The sequence below is a fragment of the Pseudophryne corroboree genome, chromosome 9, assembly GCF_028390025.1.
Source record: "Pseudophryne corroboree isolate aPseCor3 chromosome 9, aPseCor3.hap2, whole genome shotgun sequence".
Classification (NCBI taxonomy): domain Eukaryota; kingdom Metazoa; phylum Chordata; class Amphibia; order Anura; family Myobatrachidae; genus Pseudophryne; species Pseudophryne corroboree.
The window spans coordinates 391,361,993-391,383,302 of record NC_086452.1 but is presented as its reverse complement, the minus strand read 5'-3'; the positions used below and the strand labels follow the sequence as shown (position 1 = coordinate 391,383,302).

Here is a 21,310-nt window from a genome sequence, read left to right as displayed (position 1 = left end):
CCTGCAGCGCATTCATCATAAGTCAGTGACAAGTTCAAAAACTTTGGGCGACAGCGGAAGCAGTCCACTGACCAGTAAATCCCTTCCTCTTGTAACCAAGCTCACGCAAACCACCCCACCAACTCCCTCAGTGTCAATTTCCTCCTTCCCCAGGAATGCCAATAGTCCTGCAGGCCATGTCACTGGCAATTCTGACGAGTCCTCTCCTGCCTGGGATTCCTCCGATGCATCCTTGCGTGTAACGCCTACTGCTGCTGGCGCTGCTGTTGTTGCTGCTGGGAGTCGATCGTCATCCCAGAGGGGAAGTCGTAAGACCACTTTTACTACTTCCACCAAGCAATTGACTGTCCAACAGTCCTTTGCGAGGAAGATGAAATATCACAGCAGTCATCCTGCTGCAAAGCGTATAACTGAGGCCTTGGCATCCTGGGCGGTGAGAAACGTGGTTCCGGTATCCATCATTACTGCAGAGCCAACTAGAGACTTGTTGGAGGTACTGTGTCCCCGGTACCAAATACCATCTAGGTTCCATTTCTCTAGGCAGGCGATACCGAAAATGTACACAGACCTCAGAAAAAGACTCACCAGTGTCCTAAAAAATGCAGTTGTACCCAATGTCCACTTAACCACGGACATGTGGACAAGTGGAGCAGGGCAGACTCAGGACTATATGACTGTGACAGCCCACTGGGTAGATGTATTGACTCCCGCCGCAAGAACAGCAGCGGCGGCACCAGTAGCAGCATCTCGCAAACGCCAACTCTTTCCTAGGGCTACGCTTTGTATCACCGCTTTCCAGAATACGCACACAGCTGAAAACCTCTTACGGCAACTGAGGAAGATCATCGCAGAATGGCTTACCCCAATTGGACTCTCCTGTGGATTTGTGGCATCGGACAACGCCAGCAATGTTGTGTGTGCATTAAATCTGGGCAAATTCCAGCACGTCCCATGTTTTGCACATACCTTGAATTTGGTGGTGCAGAATTATTTAAAAAACGACAGGGGCGTGCAAGAGATGCTGTCGGTGGCCAGAAGAATTGCGGCACACTTTCGGCGTACAGGCACCACGTACAGAAGACTGGAGCACCACCAAAAACGCCTGAACCTGCCCTGCCATCATCTGAAGCAAGAAGTGGTAACGAGGTGGAATTCAACCCTCTATATGCTTCAGAGGTTGGAGGAGCAGCAAAAGGCCATTCAAGCCTATACAACTGAGCGCGATATAGGAGGTGGAATGCACCTGTCTCAAGCGCAGTGGAGAATGATTTCAACGTTGTGCAAGGTTCTGCAACCTTTTGAACTTGCCACACGTGAAGTCAGTTCAGACACTGCCAGCCTGAGTCAGGTCATTCCCCTCATCAGGCTTTTGCAGAAGAAGCTGGAGACATTGAAGGAGGACCAAACACAGAGCGATTCCGCTAGGCATGTGGGACTTGTGGATGGAGCCCTTAATTCGCTTAACAAGGATTCACGGGTGGTCAATCTGTTGAAATCAGAGCACTACATTTTGGCCACCGTGCTCGATCCTAGATTTAAAACCTACCTTGGATCTCTCTTTCCGGCAGACACAAGTCTGCAGAGGTTCAAAGAACTGCTGGTGAGAAAATTGTCAAGTCAAGCGGAACGCGACCTGTCAACATCTCCTCCTTCACATTCTCCCGCAACTGGGGGTGCGAGGAAAAGGCTCAGAATTCCGAGCCCACCCGCTGGCGGTGATGCAGGGCAGTCTGGAGCGACTGCTGATGCTGACATCTGGTCCGGACTGAAGGACCTGACAACGATTACGGACATGTCGTCTACTGTCACTGCATATGATTCTCTCCCCATTGAAAGAATGGTGGAGGATTATATGAGTGACCGCATCCAAGTAGGCACGTCAGACAGTCCGTACTTATACTGGCAGGAAAAAGAGGCAATTTGGAGGCCCTTGCACAAACTGGCTTTATTCTACCTAAGTTGCCCTCCCACAAGTGTGTACTCCGAAAGAGTGTTTAGTGCCGCCGCTCACCTTGTCAGCAATCAGCGTACGAGGTTACATCCAGAAAATGTGGAGAAGATGATGTTCATTAAAATGAATTATAATCAATTCCTCCGTGGAGACATTCACCAGCAGCAATTGCCTCCACAAAGTACACAGGGAGCTGAGATGGTGGATTCCAGTGGGGACGAATTGATAATCTGTGAGGAGGGGGATGTACACGGTGATATATCGGAGGATGATGATGAGGTGGACATCTTGCCTCTGTAGAGCCAGTTTGTTCAAGGAGAGATTAATTGCTTCTTTTTTGGTGGGGGTCCAAACCAACCCGTCATTTCAGTCACAGTCGTGTGGCAGACCCTGTCACTGAAATGATGGGTTGGTTAAAGTGTGCATGTCCTGTTTATACAACATAAGGGTGGGTGGGAGGGCCCAAGGACAATTCCATCTTGCACCTCTTTTTTCTTTCATTTTTCTTTGCGTCATGTGTTGTTTGGGGAGTAGTTTTTGGAAGGGCCATCCTGCGTGACACTGCAGTGCCACTCCTAGATGGGCCAGGTGTTTGTGTCGGCCACTTGGGTCGCTTATCTTAGTCACACAGCTACCTCATTGCGCCTCTTTTTTTCTTTGCGTCATGTGCTGTTTGGGGGGTGTTTTTTGGAAGGGCCATCCTGCGTGACACTGCAGTGCCACTCCTAGATGGGCCAGGTGTTTGTGTCGGCCACTAGGGTCGCTTAGCTTACTCACACAGCTACCTCATTGCGCCTATTTTTTTTCTTCTTTGCGTCATGTGCTGTTTGGGGGGTGTTTTTTGAAGGGCCATCCTGCGTGACACTGCAGTGCCACTCCTAGATGGGCCAGGTGTTTGTGTCGGCCACTTGGGTCGCTGAGCTTAGTCATCCAGCGACCTCGGTGCAAATTTTAGGACTAAAAATAATATTGTGAGGTGTGAGGTGTTCAGAATAGACTGAAAATGAGTGGAAATTATGGTTATTGAGGTAAATAATACTTTGGGATCAAAATGACCCCCAAATTCTATGATTTAAGCTGTTTTTTAGGGTTTTTTGAAAAAAACACCCGAATCCAAAACACACCCGAATCCGACAAAAAAAATTCGGTGAGGTTTTGCCAAAACGCGTTCGAACCCAAAACACGGCCGCGGAACCGAACCCAAACACAAAACACGAAAAATTTCCGGTGCTCATCACTAGTTCATACAGTTTGCGGCGTCCCGCATATGTTGTCTCAGAGCGCTCGAGGGAGTGGATGATATCAGGGTACGTGATAGTATAAGAGATTAGTGCAGTGCTGGATAATGTGAGCTGGCAAGGAGTGGATGAGTTAAAGCTCCGGACTAGTTCGTCCACCTCTCCCCTGGTCCCGAGAGTCGCGTCCGTGTTCAGGCGTTCCCCTGGTACCTTGTTGGTTCGAGGGACGAACAATGCCTAGGGTTTGGGTGATCACGACCAGCGCTCTCCGGAGCGTCTGTTCGTGAAATGCCTCACCGCATACGGAGACTCACCTGCTGCTGCTTCCTGCCGTCCACTGTGTCTCTGCACTGGCTCCCGTCCTCTTTTACAGCGTCCTCCTGGTTGTTAGGTGACGTCCTGTTACTTTCGTTCTTCGGGGTCACGTGACCGGGATGTCCCGTCTTCCGCTCGTGGCTCTCTGTTAAATGTAGGTTCTATTTAGCAGGATGTGTTTCTTTATATTAATGGCTCCAACGCGTTTCAACCCCATAGGGGTCTTCCTCTGGGAGAAGTGTAGATAAGGGTTCAATTCCCTTGATCTTTTGAGTCCGTGCAAGGTCACGCCCCTCATCATGTGATATCTGTATGTTCCTCTCATTGGTCCTCTTTTCTGTCTATCAAAATAAGTGTGGAATCAGTGTGATTCGATTTTCTTTTTAAACTTTAATTCGATTATGAATCAGTGGTGGTAATTGGGGATTTTCTAACTTGTCCTCATCAATTCATTTATTATAGTAAAAAATGAAAGAGAATTTGAAAGATGAAAGAGAAAGCAACTAGGATATAGTGTGATGAGATATGGTTATTCCTAAAGTCACTTTCTGCACACTATTGATTTAACCTCATTCTCAAGATTAAGACCAAAAAGATGGTGTTAGCTACTAGGCCAAGCTCCAGAATGCAGTGGTAAGTTTGGCAGCCCCCCTTAAAAACCTATAGAGGCTGCTTTTGCAAGCAAAAACTGGGTGGTAATAATAATAATAATGATGATGATAATAATAATAATAATAATAATATTTATATAGCGCTTTTCTTCTATAGGACTCAAAGTCACTTTACAGACATCAAAAATAGAACATAATATAGGATTAAGTATTACAGCATTTAAAAGAATCACATAGATGTCATAAAAACAACAGAACCTAGAGTGCACAATAGGCAAACTGCTGGGTTGGTGCAGACAATTTGGGTAATATCTTCCATGGGTTGTATATTCCACCCATGAAAGGTATCAGATGAGACAGCCGTCGTGGGCGCACTGTGTAGAATTACCCAGTGTGGAATAGGCTACCCCTAGTAGATATGATACAAAATGAGTGGTTAGTGCGTCCTAACGCTCAGAGTACAGTCTCAACATAACCATCAGGTTCATGTATTTTTCATCTCATCCACGAGCATACCAAGCAAGGCAACTGTGTTGGGCACACTACAAGGTTACACTGTGGGAGATGAGCCATACATGGACCCAAGGCACATATGGGAGACTTGACGTGTGTAGTAATATGATATACCCTGAATTAATGGGAATCCGGTCATGTGACTGGCGCTCGATATCCCGGCGGTCACCATGCTGATGTCGGGATCCCGAGCGATCAAAAGCCATACAGTCAGCATGCCGACTAACAGGAGCTGTTCCCACTCGTGGATGTCCCATAGAATAGCAATAGAACCTGTGGCGAGTGCAGCGAGCCACCAAGCCCGCTGCGTTACGAGTGCAGCGAGCCCACAAGCTGCTTTGTTGCACTCGCCCCCTCGCCACGGCAGGAAGGGAAGGTGTGCAGCTGTTGCGGCAGGAAGACAAGGTGTGCTGCAGCTGCAGCAGGAAGGCCACCCAAGACGGCAGATCCATGAGAAGAGAGTACAGTCAAGAGCCGCAAACAAAGCGGGCAGCTGAAGGCAGTGCAGAAACAGTGTCTAGGTGGGTGATGCAGCCCCTGGAACCAGAAAGATGACCATGGAAGTGTAGTGGGCAGCAAGACGCAGAACTCCTGTGATCAGGCGTAGTTAGAGCAGGATCCGGCGCTGGAAGAGCAGCATGCATGCAGCAATATGGCGTCCTTAGTGTGCGACCCTGTCCCAATGCTTTACGCCCTTGGATCCTCCCTCATCTCATCCTGTGGTCGGGGCTCCCTGCATGCAGTGAGCAGGCAGTGCACACTTTGGGCTGTCCGGGAGTCCATTTTGGGAGGAGGCAGTGGGCAGAGGAGGAACCCAGGTGTAAGGCTTACAATCTCAGCATGGGTCATGGTAGGCCAGCATCTCTAGGACAGGCCGCTCATGTCGCTTTTGCCAGCATCTCCGGCCGTTCAGCGCACACCTCCGGGTAGTGGGTTCACTGGAATGGAGCAGCATCCTTTCGATGCAGCAGGTGAGCGCAAACTTTGGGGCCGAAGATGGGAGCTCTGCGAGCATATGACCATCCCTGGCTCCTCCGGATGTCATGGGTTCTGCAACAGTTATCGCCAATTTCTGCTGCATTCCCCATTATCAGAGGATACTGTAAATCTGTAGCTATCCTGCAAATTTACTTTGGTAAATAGGCCCCATTATGAAACAAGGGCAGAGTTGCATATTGGTGCAATTTAATGACTATGGAGAGAAATGGTAAAAGGTTTGTTTACAACATATTCAGTATTTGAAGTTGTGATTTAATGTCTTCTCCTCATTACAGTTTCATTTAGCAGATTTACTTATTCATTCGCTACATTGCTACTCCATAGAGTGTGGCTAATTGACTCGCCTGGGGCTCTTCTGTTAACGCTGATACTGCCACTTTTTGGGGATTTTAAACCAAATCTTCAAGAGTAAGTATTTTTTCCGCGATCACTGACACGGAAACACATAGGTAGGTGGCTTTTTGCGGATCCTATGTGTTTACGTGCGAAAACGGGGTCATTTTTTTGTATGGAAAAAACGGGATATAATTGGATAGGCCTATAATAACCATCGGGCAAAAATCGTGAAAAGACAATTTTTTTCTGTCCAAAAAATTGGATATTCCCCTATGTGTTCATAGCTGGTTTCCAAAGTTGGCAAGGTAAGCAACATGCAGACCATAAATGACTAAATGCTCCTGAATTCTGAAAACAAATATCATTACAAATTGTTCAGGTAGCCATGCTCTTTAAAAGGCGTTTCAAGTATTTAAAAAACATTTAGTAGATCGATATGACCTTCTGCTGTAACAAGCTCTAAACTTTAACCCCCTTATTTAAATCTCTGTTTTCACCAGTGGGTCTCTACGGCACACAGAAAGGGGTTCACAAAGGAATGACACCTAGACAAATAAAGAAATCAACTGACTCGGGCACTAAGTGGGTGGGGCCTATATGCAGGAGGTGTGGCCCCTTCTCATTAATATAAAGAACCTTAAAAATACTACACAGCTGCCCCAGGTCCCTTCAACAGGCCTCAGCCTGCATGTGCAGTACTTGCCCCCCCCCCTCCCCCTCCTTTTTTTTTTTTTTTACATCCCTGATGGCACAATCCATTTAGTATAAGGGTAAATATCTATTTAAAAATAACAAAAAAAAAATAATTACATTTTAAAATAGCATTTTTCTTATCTGAGGACAATGTTAAATGTACAACACCGGTGAGTATGTATTTGCAACACTTGTAAGCTCATGTTAATTATGTGTAAGATACAGAGCTTAGGGCCCGATTCAGACCTGATCGCTGATGTGCATTTTCGCACAGCGGGTGATTATCGAACTACTGCGCATGTGTATGCACCACATTGCGCATGCGTGAAGGATAGCAGTGATGATTCCGGGCGAAAATTTAATTCACAAGGCGTACACAAGGTGAGTGACAGGAAGAGGCCATTTGGGGGTGGTAACTGGCCGTTTACTGGCTGTGTCCGGAAAAACGCAGGCGTTCCCAAGCGTTTTCAGGGAGGGTATGTGACTTCAGCTACGGCACCGATCAGCCTGATTTGTTCGCACTGGAGGAGTAAGTATTGAGCTATGCACACATTGCTCAGACTGCACAGAATAGGAAAATCATTAGATGGTGGGTGTGATGCGAACGGTTTTGCCGCTGTCCGCTGACTGAGGGGGATTTTTGCACAGCGTACACATGCAATCGCACACTTGCACGGGGTGAATGTTCACTTCCCCTGGGCGGTGACTATCTGAGCGCAGGACAGTGTCATTTGCAGCACAGCGATCAGGTCTGATTAGGCCCTTAGGTTGTTCCCCTTATTCAACACAAGAAGTGTATTTTATATTTTCTTTCAAGCATATGGCATATGTGAGTGTAAATATCACAATTAACGGAAGTATGTGTTTAGTCTGTGTACGGTGTCAGACATAATAACAGCAAAATAGTCTGTGTGATGTTACTGCAGAAACAACACCGCAAGTGTACACTCCAGTGATCACATAACAGCACAACAGCACCATATCAAACGACACCGATGCCGAGTCATCTATTACAACGTCAGCCCCAAATTAGTCACCACGCGACAGTGAGTCATTTGTTGCTCACTGTGGGATTTTTGGAATGCCAGTCATGTCTGTGATACAGTTTGCTGCGTGGATACTGCAACTGGAAAACACGTGGTTTTGTTCCAGAGTGATAGCCCATCATAAACTATTACTCACACATGTATGGCTTGACTCAGTATCAGTGGCAGGCTATTGATGAAACCTGGCCTAGACTGGAAATAATGGAATTTGTATGCCAGACAGCTGCTTGCTCATTTAGCGGATATCAGTAAAATGACTTAATTAGTTCCCTTTGTCTCACAAATGCAGTGGAACATGTTTCATTCATTCAACACTAAACTTCACATCGTGCTGAGTATGCCAAACGTGTTACTCTTACTTACTTTTGGAACTTGTCAGTTCAGTTGGCGGCTATAAAATCTTGTTTAGTTCAGTACATCAAAAACAAGAAGAGGCGCTGGGAACGGGTGGAGGCTGGAGTACACTTGGTCTCCGGTAAAAGATACATTGCCTTCTAAATCTAAAACCTTTGGTTTTGTACTGATTAACACCACTGTGTTTTAATTTAACACATTACATGATACTGTGATTTTTGTTCATTATTGGATAATGCAGTTTTTTATGACACGCATTCAATGGCACAACTCCAGTGCAATACAACATTTGTAAATGTGGTCAACAAATATAAGCACGATTACTTGTATTATAAACATTAAATAAGTAGGGCAGTACTGATGGTGTAATGGTTACATTACTGCCTCACAGCACTGAGGAGTTTGTATATTTTCACCGTGCTTGTGTGGGGTTCCTCCGGGTACCCCAGTTTCCTCCCACACTCCAAAAATATACTGATAGTAGGTTAAATGGTTCTTGAAAAAATTAACCCTAGAGTGTGCATGTACATGGGAAAACTAGATGGGCCAAGTAATTTGATGCTTCTATGTTACGTAGTCTTTATCTATCTATCTATCTATCTATCTATCTATCTATCTATCTATCTATCTATCTATCTATTTATCTATCGTCTGCATTCATGGAGTTTAGCAGAGCCTTCAACCCTAGGAAAACTATCTTGTACAGTATACCAGACGTGAACTGTGTTGTAAAGTCCATGCTCCGGGCATTTTATTGCAGAAACACCTGGAACTTGTATCACCTTGGAGAGGGGCAAAAGAATGATTTTTTCCCCTGCAATTTCCAGTTTGCATAATGCTAATATGTATGTGGTAATCTCTCTGTCATTTGAAATCAACTTAGTGTAGATCTATTAACCATACAGTGTATGAGCTGCAAAAAGTGCAACTAGCCCACAACTACTTTTGTTCTGCAGGAAAACTAAACCACCAACTGCAAACAAAAAAAGGTTTGTAGGGAGGGTGTGTGAGCAGTGCCATTGTCCAGGACACAGGGACCCGGGGGCGGCCCCTGTACCTGGCCAGTAGGGTGCCTGGAAGCAGTCAGTAATGCAGCTTCAGTGCTGCTCAGAGCATCCATATTAGGGATGGCCATCGACCATCGATGATTCAAAATCATCGAAGGTCTATGCTTGATGGAATAGCACTGCCCCCAACACCTATTAAGCCGCGCACCCAGGCTCTGATTGGCTCAGGCCAATCAGTAAAATAACAGGAATGACCATCTGTGGCTGGTCTTCCATAGCTTGTTACGATCGATGGCCACTAATAGCTTCACCATCGATGGTGAATGCACAGATGGTCATCTCTAATCCAGATGTCACACCGAACATGCACCTTGCAGTGTATAGAGCTAATCAGAGTGTCCAGGCAGCTCGCCACACTTCTTGTGCTGCGGCCCCTCGCATGACTCATCACTGACGCGTTGCGTACTCACGGGCATATGCATCGTGGCAAGCTGCAGTTACACCGTGCTGCGACTAGTCACAGCTGGCATTCGCTCCATAGAAGTCATAGACACGGGCACACTTGCTGTGGATGAGCATGGCTACATCTGTCTGGTAGTGTCCTGTCCACGTTAAAAATAATCACAGGAAGCAAGTTTTGCTTGAGAGCTGTCCTTACCCTTCTATATCTGTACACAGTAGTACTCCGCCTGTTGTCTGTGTGGCCAGAAGATCCAAACTGGCCTAATGTAATAGCAGTCCACCTACTTTTTTCCATTCATTCCAGGTACCCTGTAAACCAACTCTTACACTGAGCTAAACAACATGTAAAGACAGCCTTCCAATAATACCAATTTTGCACCAAAATCTTGGGTCTGAGCTGAGTTAACGAGCACGGTTTCAATCCGTTGCATCAGTTCATACTCCTTTCATACCATAAATTGGATCCGGTTTATTCCCGGGTTGTTGCCTTTTACATTGCACCCGTGTCTGCCTGCAAAACTAGTGAGTCATTAAAAGTGGACGGTCATTACACATGCACTCCTGTTCCGCCAATGAGCTCCTTTTAAACATAACCTGGGTAGAATAACCCCGGGAGTCCCTCTTTGCATACCACAGCGCTTCTGGAGCGGACCCCGGAATAACCCTGGTCATGGCCCGTAGATTGTAAACTTGCGATCAGGGCCTTCCTACCTCTGTCTGTTTGTTATTAACCACTGTTTTCTTATCTTTGTGTCCAGTTGTAAAGAACAACAGAATTTGCTGCGCTATATGAGAAACTGTTAATAAATAAATAATAATAAAAATGGCCAGGGTCACCAACCCAGCACACATAACCCAGATTGACATTTTCAAACTGACACACGACCCAGGTTTACCCGGTAATTTCCCGGGTCATATACTCAGGGGCAGATGTATTAACCTGGAGATGGCATAAGGAAGTGATAAACCAGTGATAGATGCAAGGTGATAATGGCACCAGCCAATCAGCTACAATATGTAAATTAACAGTTAGGATCTGATTGGCTGGTGCCTTTATCATATTGCAAATATCACTGGTTTATCACTTCCTTATGCCTTCTCCAGGTTAATACATCTGCCCCTCAGTGTGAAAGGGGTTAACATACCACAATGTGTGTGTGTGTGCATGAATGTATGTCACAGGAATCTGAAACTAGTTTACCATATGTACATATATATGCATGCCATATGTGTCGACGTTTGCTTTCTTCTCTCTGAAGCTCGGAGAGGGGATGCAAGTGACCACTCCGAGGGCAGGCCCTTCACGTCATTCTTAAAGAATTGCGTCATATTCTCCCCATCCTGCCTGCTCCATGATTGTTTTCCAAATCCAAGAAAATATTTAAGAAAACCAACATAGATCATAGTTGTCACCTTTTCAGTAGTGCCCAGCGGGAGATGCAGTGGGGGAGGGGGGAGCTCTGTGAGGTCAGGGGCAGATGGTATTAATGATGCATTTCACCTAGGCTACAGGGGCTATCATCTGAAGATAGCATTAGCTGCTGGGCCAAGCTCCAGAATCTGTCAGCTTTGCAGCCCCCCCCCCCCCTCCCCCCAATATAAACCTGTTGGACGGAAATGGAGGGTCCACAGCAGATATGGAGATATCAGCTGTGGTCCCTCCTTCTTACTTTCGGTGATCCTAAATATTTGTGGTTACACCACTAAAACTTAGATGACATCATCTCCAAGTGTCAGAGTCAGCTCTCCATGGGCCTTTAACAGGACCCGGGTTGGATGACCCGGGTCACCTGTTTACACTGCACCATTACCCAGGTCTTTCCTGATTCCGACCCTGGTAGCTACTCGGGTTGGGATCCCAGGCCACTGGACCCACTTTATTGTTCATGGACCGTTTTCCGCTGAATCATAACCTGGGTAGACCTGGCAATGACCCTGATTAATGCAGCAGTGTAAAAGAACGGCAGTACTTAATTAATAGAGCTAAAAATCAAACTGACAACCCATATAGATACATGTTAGATCTCCCATATCCAAAATGCTTGGCACCAGAAGTATTCTGGAAATCAGATTTTTCCTTATTTTGGATTATTTGCATATCTTGCGGATGGGACCTAAATGTAAACACAGAATGCCTTCATGGTTCATACACACCGTATACACACAGCCTGAAGGTCATTTTATACATATTTTTAATAATTTTGTGACTGAAAAAAGTTTATGTACATACAGTATATTCATGTATGTTCCGTATACACCTTATGCACAAAGCCTTAACATAATTTTATACAATATTTGTAAATATTTTGTGCATGAAACAAAGTTTGTGTACGTTAAACCACCAGAAATCAAAGGTGCCACTATCACAGTTACGCTCAAAAGATTCTGTATTTCGGAATATTCCGTTCGGAATTATGGAAATGGGAGACAGAACCTGTACATACTGTACATACCTGCACTTGAAGAACAGTAAGATTTATTTACTAATTAATTTATATTCCTGTTGCAGTTTTGTACATACGCAGAAATCAAATCATGAAGGACAATCTGATTGAAGTATAAGAATTTGTACTGTAGCTCTTTTTTCTTCATCTCTGTTTTAATTAGGGTGGTATACACTTTACATCAAAGTATAAATACCGTTTGTTGAATAATTTCACTGGAGATCAAAATCCAGATTCTTGGCGGAGCGCCATACCCTGCGTCTGTAACTATTGGGCAGATTTTCATCTTATCTGAAGTCACGCATTCCGTCTATCCATACCTCTCTATTTACAGCTGCGACCAGATCCCTTGTTACTCCATGATTAACATGTAAAAAAAAAGTTACAATGAAGGTCAAAATCAATTGTTTTACTAGCACAATAGTGTAAAAGTGTTTTTTTTTTTTTTTCGCTTTCCCATCAAGTAAAATTTTCCTTTGTACATTAAAATGACATTTGCAATTACCATTTTAAGTACATGTGCTTGAAACAGCTGTAACCATTTAAAATGGTGGATACATCAGATTATTTACCCTGACTGGCTGTTTATTGTTTAAGGACATGATTAGCCATTGTGAATAATGCATGTAAAATGCTGTGACATGTCGCATACTGGATGAAATATGACCTGCGTGTGCTAACTGTTTTTGCTGCTATTTCGTCATATTTATTCTACTAGACTTGGATGGAACAAATGTAAAATTAATTTTAAAGTCAACGAGCAATTCTTCAGTTGCGGGAACATGTACCTTGTGCTTGCTACGGGGGATTGCCTTTAAGGGATTCCAGAATTCTAGCTTGATGGTGCAAAAAGGGTCTTTATCTCTCTTAAGGGCCCTACTCACTGGCCGACCCGCCGCCGAGCTGCCCGACGGCGGATACGGCCGACGAGCGACCCGGCGGCGGGGGGGCAGTGACGGTGGGAGTGAAGTTTCTTCACTCCCCCCGTCACGCGGCTGCATTGAAGTGCAGGCAAATATGGACGAGATCGTCCATATTGGCCTGCATGCACAGCCGACGGGAGACCAGCGATGAACGAGCGCGGGGCCACGCATCGTTCATCGCTGGAGTCTCCACATTTATGAACGAGATCGTTCATATCTTTCAGAAAATCGGCCAGTGTGTAGGGCCTACTAGAGAGAGATAAAGTGGAGGGAGATAAAGGACCTGATTCATGTTTGTATGAAATTGCTCAGGCGTAAGGAAGAGGCTGCGCAGTTCCGTCTAATTAATATTCTAATGCAGCAGGAGGCATCTGTAGGTGATAGACGCCTCCTGTTAGCATTAGCAAAGTTCCAAGATTGCAGCCTCAGATCACCATCGCGACCATTGGCCAAGATTTGCAATTGTTACAGGTACTGGTCAGCCTGCGTAAGCTGAAGCTTACACAGGCTTAGCCATAGGATCCGTAGACCGAGGTCCAGAAAGTCTGATGAGACAGACCCTGGACCCGTCTTGCCTTCAAAACAGGGGCCACACGCCCCCATTTTCAAGAATGGTGCTGCTCAGACCCCCAAATGTGCTGCAGCTGTGAGCGACATCGCATGTACAGTACATTTATATCTTGGCATTACATTATATGCACCATTTATGAATTTGTGTCTGTTCCGTGAGTGATGAAATAAATACTCAGCAGAATCCACATTTACAAATTACTCTGGGAAGGATTGAACACCCAGATATTGCTGTACTATTTAAATAAACTATAATATATTCTTTTATCTTATATCTTGGTAAGTTTCAGATATTTATTTACTCTCCTACACAAAATGAGAGTATAGTATCATTCATCACCCCTAATTAGACGTGAAAAAAACTACCAAGGTAGGATGGCGCTGACAGGTGTTGTGGATCCTCAAGCTGCTGAATAAGAGGGCTAGTTAGACCCTTAAATGTATACAGAGAGGATAAAAACAATTCAGCGCTAGGAACTAGTTAAATGTATAGTGGAAAATTTATTAAGAACATAGGTCGTCAATTTCATACTTATTAATATATAATTACTGTTGCAACAGATGATAAAAATATGATAAAGGTACCACAATTAAAAAATAGGGCCAAAATCAACACTGCTAAATTTTGAAAAAATTCTTGAAATGCTGGGTGTATTGCAAGAAGCCTTATCCTAGGGAGATTTTTGTACGGTGTTACCAGTTCACTGTAGTGAGTCCTCCAGTCGGTTAGCACTCCGTAAAAAGGAGATCCTCTCACTTGTTTCAGTTGTCCTGTGCTGGTACTAGTAGGGGAATTGAACCATGGCAAGGTCCTGATGTAGTTGTCTTCCCAAAAAATGTCCCTTAGGGATCACCGTTCCCAATAATCGGATGGCAGGCGAATCTTGTATTATGAAGGTCCCAGTCTTATCACCACTTACAAAAGATGTTCGGGGTTTTTTAAATAAAGATCTCTAACGTTGCTTAGCGACGAGGTAAACAGCGAGGTCACGTGGTCGGACTCCGATCACGTGACCTATTCTGATTGGCTATGGGATCCCTCTCTTGTTCTAGACTGAAAGAGAGGCTTGACACTCACGCCCAATGTAGGACTAAATCTCCTGCTACTTCCGGGAAGAACGATCATGTGACCATAATATATTTAATAAATAGTGTTTTTAAGCACTTTCTACATCTCGTTTTCACTAATGTTTAATAGGACTGTTTTCTGGCATCTGATTATACAATATAACTAGATTAGTGGTTAAATTTGATAACTTATTCAATTGATTAATTATTGCACACCTGTGGGGCATAATGATCAACACTGCTATAAAAGGGCTTTATGTACACTGCATCTACACCTTGAAAAAGCTGCGCTAGCAGTGAAACGCGTTGGTGATAAGACTGGGACCTTCATAATACAAGATTCGCCTGCCATCCGATTATTGGGAACGGTGATCCCTAAGGGACATTTTTTGGGAAGACAACTACATCAGGACCTTGCCATGGTTCAATTCCCCTACTAGTACCAGCACAGGACAACTGAAACAAGTGAGAGGATCTCCTTTTTACGGAGTGCTAACCGACTGGAGGACTCACTACAGTGAACTGGTAACACCGTACAAAAATCTCCCTAGGATAAGGCTTCTTGCAATACACCCAGCATTTCAAGAATTTTTTCAAAATTTAGCAGTGTTGATTTTGGCCCTATTTTTTAATTGTGGTACCTTTATCATATTTTTATCATCTGTTGCAACAGTAATTATATATTAATATGTATGAAATTGACGACCTATGTTCTTAATAAATTTTCCACTATACATTTAACTAGTTCCTAGCGCTGAATCACCCCTAATTAGACCCCTTAATAAACCAGGGTTCTCAAACTAGGGGTATAACTTAAAGCTCACTTAGAACAGGGGCTGAGTATACTGTACAGTATATCTCTCATCCACTCATTTAAATAATAGACAGTTCCTCAGATTACAATAACACTTGTCCAACCAGGTTCGGCTACTAATTTTTATCATCCATATTAGATATGGAGAGTTTTTCAATGTATTCCTGTAGTGGTACTATACCAATACTAGAAGGGTTCAAGCAACATGTGTAGCACACAAATTCATAGGGGGAAATTCCACCCTGCTCCAGTGTTTTAAATATCTACGTCCAGACTCCTGGTTCACTCATTAATGACCTTAATAACAATGTAAAAATCCAACAGTTCATTTTACTTTCACAGTTATTCAGCAAAGTTACTTTATCTGCTATGTGTGTAATGCATTCATGTGGGCACAGTTACATGGAAAATATTCAATCATTCCTTCATGTATACAGCAAAGGGATGCTGTCATTGCCATTTTTATTTTTTTAACTAATAATTAAATCCACTATTTTCACCAGGTGTGGTGTGTGCCAGGTCGTGAGGCTCAGGACAATACCACTAAGGTAATTTACCTTATGTCTCTATGGAACATACTCCGGCTATCATAGTATCAACCGAAAAAGCCTTTGATAGGATAGAATGGCTCTTTATGATGAGCTCCTGGCATACATGGGCCTTGGTCCTACTTCTTCCAGAGAATCCTAGCCTAGAAGTCCTCATTTGTATTCTAGCCACGCATTTAGAATTAAATACATAGGTATCACGTTAAACTGTCATCTATGTAGGATCTTCGTACCGATCTTAAGGACTGGAGAAGGGGGACCTTTTGGTGGTTTGGGCAGACTGTTATTATCACGATTAATATTTTACCAAGAGTCATCTACCTACTTCAGATAGTTCCTATGCAAATCCCTAGACATTGGTTCAACGACATTGACTGACTGGTGAAAGACTTTAAGGCAGTCAGAGACCCTACTTTAGACATGTTGTCCTTGATTGTCATAGACGTTTGGGAGACTTCATCTCCCTGACTTTGTCACGTACCACAAGGCTGTTGTCTTGCGTAGGGTCCTGAAGTGGACTTGATTGGATTCAGAAAACCAATGGGATTTGATTGAGGGTAATATACTTTCACCTCCTATACAACTCTTTGTCTGGCTGCCTGGTCTCTTTACTCATTCCCACCTTACTGTAAGTGCATCATTGGCCATCTGGAACAAATTTCAGAGACGTCCATGGGTATCCTTATGATTGTCTCCATTGACACTGTTATTTGGCAACCCTGACTTCTCTCTGTGCATGTCCGGCTCTACTGTACATATCACCCAAGGGCTGCAGGTGGTATTTTCACATGTAGGCCAGCTGGTAAGTTGCCTGGGTGTGTGTTCCTTTGGTGATGTTCAGGCAAAGTGGTCTTTGCCTGGTTCTGAGAATTGTCATTATCTCCTGGGTAAAAATAATAATTTTATTTTGCTTAGAAAATACCCAGGCACTGCAGATGACCCCTAACTCCCTTTAAATCACTTTGCTGAGCTTCTTCTGGCCAGCTCATTTCCTTTCTTTGGGATTGTTAAATACCTTTTTAACCACTTGTTTCCTTGTTGCATGAAGTAACAGATTGAATTGAATTCAGCCTAATAAAACAATTAATTATTTATTTGAAAGACCACGCCAATATACAGGCTCAGAGGCAGCATCCTGTCAGCCCGGGTTAGATGACAATAACAATTTAAACATGGCAGTGCACTTATTTTATAATACTTGGTTACACCCAATTCTCTTAACACACCCACTAATCTCATACGTTCTAGAAGAATATCTCTACACTTTTAAGCTCATATTAGGACCTACTGTAGTTGGTAACAAGCTAGAAGCTGGTTAGCCTTATTTGGGGCTAATTCCAATTCTATTACACACAAATTGAGCCACACTGAGCCTGCTGATGTGTGTATACAGTCTGTTAAAGGAACATATATCTTATAAGTGAACTAATGTCGTTATAAAAGTCACATATCTAACTCTATGGAATATGCTCATTTTCCATGTAAGGTCTATTATATGATAGGTATACCTGTATACCTACAAAATGTGCGAGGATATAGAATTAGTAAAATGAATTATATTACTTATGCACTTTAGGGATTTAACAGGATATATGCTTTTGATTGAAGATACTTTCCAGTCTCTTCCTAGGTTCACTATAGACTGGGAGCAGGACTTCAATATACGGTTCTATCCAACAGCTTGACACAGGTACAAAACGGATTGGCACAGAAACTTCCAAACCACATTTTTTGTTCAATAAGCTACTTCAGCATTGAAATTAAGTTGAAAATGTGATCTTGTTGATATATATGGGTCCATCTCTTTGGCTTCTGAATAACATTAAGATCTCTATAGTCACATCTAAACATCTGAACAGTGTAGCTCAGGCTGTTATCCCAGTCCATAGGAGATTACATTTCTTGAAAACAGTATTTGTTGTGTAAGGGATGCTACTTTGTAAAGATTACTAATAATCCCTAATCCCATTTTTGGCTGGAGAGTCCCAATGGTCAGACCCCAAAATATACTGGACTACAGTAATGTAGTGTGATTTTAATGGATTGGTGATGTTTGATTGTTCATGGCTTGAAAATCCAGAGCTTGTATATTGTACTTAATGATGAGTACGAACAAGTGTATTCTCATATAATGTCTTGTTATTGTGACATATTTGTAGTCACGCTGCTACCTTATGCTCTCTGGCCTGTAAAAATGCTACACTCTCCTGTTTGGTAATTACTTTGAGCTGCATGATGTAACTGACACCTTTACACCTCACAGTCACTCAAGTGGACCGGTGGTAGTGCAATCATCCCTTTTAATACATAGCTGAAATGTAATTCCTATGGCAGCGAAAAAGCTTGTTGCAGCCCCTAGCAGTAGATATAAGCCGAGAAGTAATACCATATACAGTACATAAAAAAATGCATTTCTAGAACAAACAATAGAGAAGTTTCTATGTATTTATGACTTAGCCATTCACAGCCAGGTCAATTTTCATACTTACACCACTTGTGGTTTACAAAGAAATATGTTTATTACTTAGGATATATATATATATATATATATATATAGAACAAACAGAAATGGCCCGGCACTCCACTCTGAATAACAGCAACAGCTGATGGTGCCTTCCCAGTTGGAGATACTGGGGTATATGCAATTGTGGTCGAATTCCCGAAATTGTCGAATTTCGGGTCATTTTCGACCCAAAAAAAAAATCGCCTATGCAATTCAGTGCTTTCCGACCAAAAAACGGACTTTCAAAATTCGACTTTTTGAAATTCAAATTTTTGCAAATTCGACTTTTCTGCAATGATATAAGTGCTGCAATTCGACAAAAGCATATTCAATTCAAGTTTGGAAATTCGACAGCAGTGCTTTTAGACAGCAAATTCGTCATTTTCAATCCGCCACACTTTGGAGGGTGAAAACAAATAAAAAAAATTTAAACATGTTTTTTTTGGGGGGAATAGCAGATCTATTTATATTAGAAGGGATTAGGTACTTTTTTTTTTTTTTTTGGAGGCACAAATATTATTTATATATTTTTTAAAATATTATTTTTTTTTTTATTTTTATTTTATGCTGGAACGGTGAAATCATAAAAAAAAATGGCGTGGGGTCCCCCCTCCAAAGCATAACCAGCCTCGGGCTCTTCGAGCTGGTCCTGGTTCTAAAAATGCGGGGAAAAAATTGACAGGGGTTCCCCCGTATTTTTAAAACCAGCACCGGGCTCTGCGCCTGGTGCTGGTGCCAAAAATACGGGGGACAAAAAGAGTAGGGGTCCCCCGTATTTTTAACACCAGCATCGGGCTCCACTAGCTGGACAGATAATGCCACAGCCGGGGGTCACTTTTATGCCGTGCCCTGCGGCCGTGGCATCAAATATCCAACTAGTCACCCCTGGCCGGGGTACCCTGGGGGAGTGGGGACCCCTTCAATCAAGGGGTCCCCCCCCCAGCCACCCAAGGGCCAGGGGTGAAGCCCGAGGCTGTCCCCCCCCCATCCAATGGGCTGCGGATGGGGGGGCTGATAGCCTTTTGTGATAATAAAAAGATATTGTTTTTTCCAGTAGTACTACAAGTCCCAGCAAGCCTCCCCCGCAAGCTGGTACTTGGAGAACCACAAGTACCAGCATGCGGGAGAAAAACGGGCCCGCTGGTACCTGTAGTACTACTGGGAAAAAAATACCCAAATAAAAACAGGACACACACACCGTCGACAGTAAAACTTTATTACACACTACCGACACACACATACTTACCTATGTTCACACGCCGACATCGGTCCTCTTCTCCATGTAGAATCCACGGATACCTGAAAAAAAAGATCAATATACTCACCTCAGCCATGGTCCAGAGATAAATCCACGTACTTGTTAAAAATAAAAAAACGCAAATACCCGCTCCATAATGGACTGAAAGGGGTCCCATGCTGACACATGGGACACCTTTCCACGAATGAGACCTGTCAGTGACAGCTGTCACAGAAAGGTCTCTTAGCCAATCAGGAAGCGCAACTTCGTTGCGCTCACCTGATTGGCTGAGCGCTGTCTGTACTGTGACAGCGCATCGCACAGCTCCCTCCATTATATTCAATGGTGGGAACTTAGCGGCTAGCGGTGAGGTCACCCGCCGGTCAGCGGCTGACCGGCGGGTGACCCCACCGCTACCCGCAAAGTTCCCACCATTGAAAGTAATGGAGCGGCTTTGCGATGCGCTGTCACAGTACAGACAGCGCACAGCCAATCAGGTGAGCGCCACGGAAGTAGCGCTTCCTGATTGGCTGAAGGGACGTCAGTGACAGGAGTCACGTGATGTCCCGGCATTCGGGAGAAAGGGGTCTGATGTGAAAGCATTGGACCCCTTTCTAGTCCGGTATGGAGCGGGTTTTTGCTGTTTTTTTTTTTTAAACAAGTACGTGGATTTTACTCTCTGGACGTGGATTTATCTCTGGACGCTGGAAGGTGAGTATAATTTTTTCACAGGTACCCTCGGATCGTCGGAGACCGTGGCAGTCGGCGTGTCAACATAGGTAAGTATGTGTGTGTCGGTAGTGTGTAATAAAGTTTTACTATCAAGGTGTGTGTGTCCTGTTTTTATTTGGGTATTTTTTTCCCAGTAGTACTACAGGTACCAGCGGACCCGTTTTTCTCCCGCATGCTGGTACTTGTGGTTCTCCAAGTACCAGCTTGCGGGGGAGGCTTGCTGGGACTTGTAGTACTGCTGGAAAAAACAATATCTTTTTATTATCACAAAAGGCTATCAGCCCCCCCATCCGCAGCCCATTGGATGGGGGGGGACAGCCTCGGGCTTCACCCCTGGCCCTTGGGTGGCTGGGGGGGGACCCCTTGATTGAAGGGGTCCCCACTCCCCCAGGGTACCCCGGCCAGGGGTGACTAGTTGGATATTTAATGCCACGGCCGCAGGGCACGGCATAAAAGTGACCCCCGGCTGTGGCATTATCTGTCCAGCTAGTGGAGCCCGATGCTGGTGTTAAAAATACGGGGGACCCCTACTCTTTTTGTCCCCCGTATTTTTGGCACCAGCACCAGGCGCAGAGCCCGGTGCTGGTTTTAAAAATACGGGGGATCCCTGGCCAATTTTTCCCCTGCATTTTTAGAACCAGGACCAGCTCGATGAGCCCGAGGCTGGTTATGCTTTGGAGGGGGGACCCCACGCCATTTTTTTTCCGGGTTTTTCACGTTTTTTACCGTTTTTTAAAATCGCGGCAAAATCCGCCAAATCGGCCGATTTTCGCCCGCGACTCTGGCGAATCCGTTTTTCATTGAATATGGTGAATTCCGGAAGCCACCTTCCGGGATTCACCTGTCGAATTGAGTCGAATTAAAAAACGGCGAAAATTGCCGCGAATTCGACCGCAATTGCATATACCCCACTGTGTCCCAAGTAGATAGGAAGGTGATATGGGCG

The 21,310-nt window shown here is 44.2% G+C and overlaps 1 protein-coding gene across 9 annotated transcripts in view; it reads left to right on the top strand.

The window, feature by feature from the left end:
* The window catches only part of ERC2 (ELKS/RAB6-interacting/CAST family member 2), a 2,157,515-nt gene that overhangs the window by 1,794,172 nt on the left and 342,033 nt on the right, over positions 1-21,310 (top strand). The gene's annotated exons all lie outside the window — the stretch shown is intronic.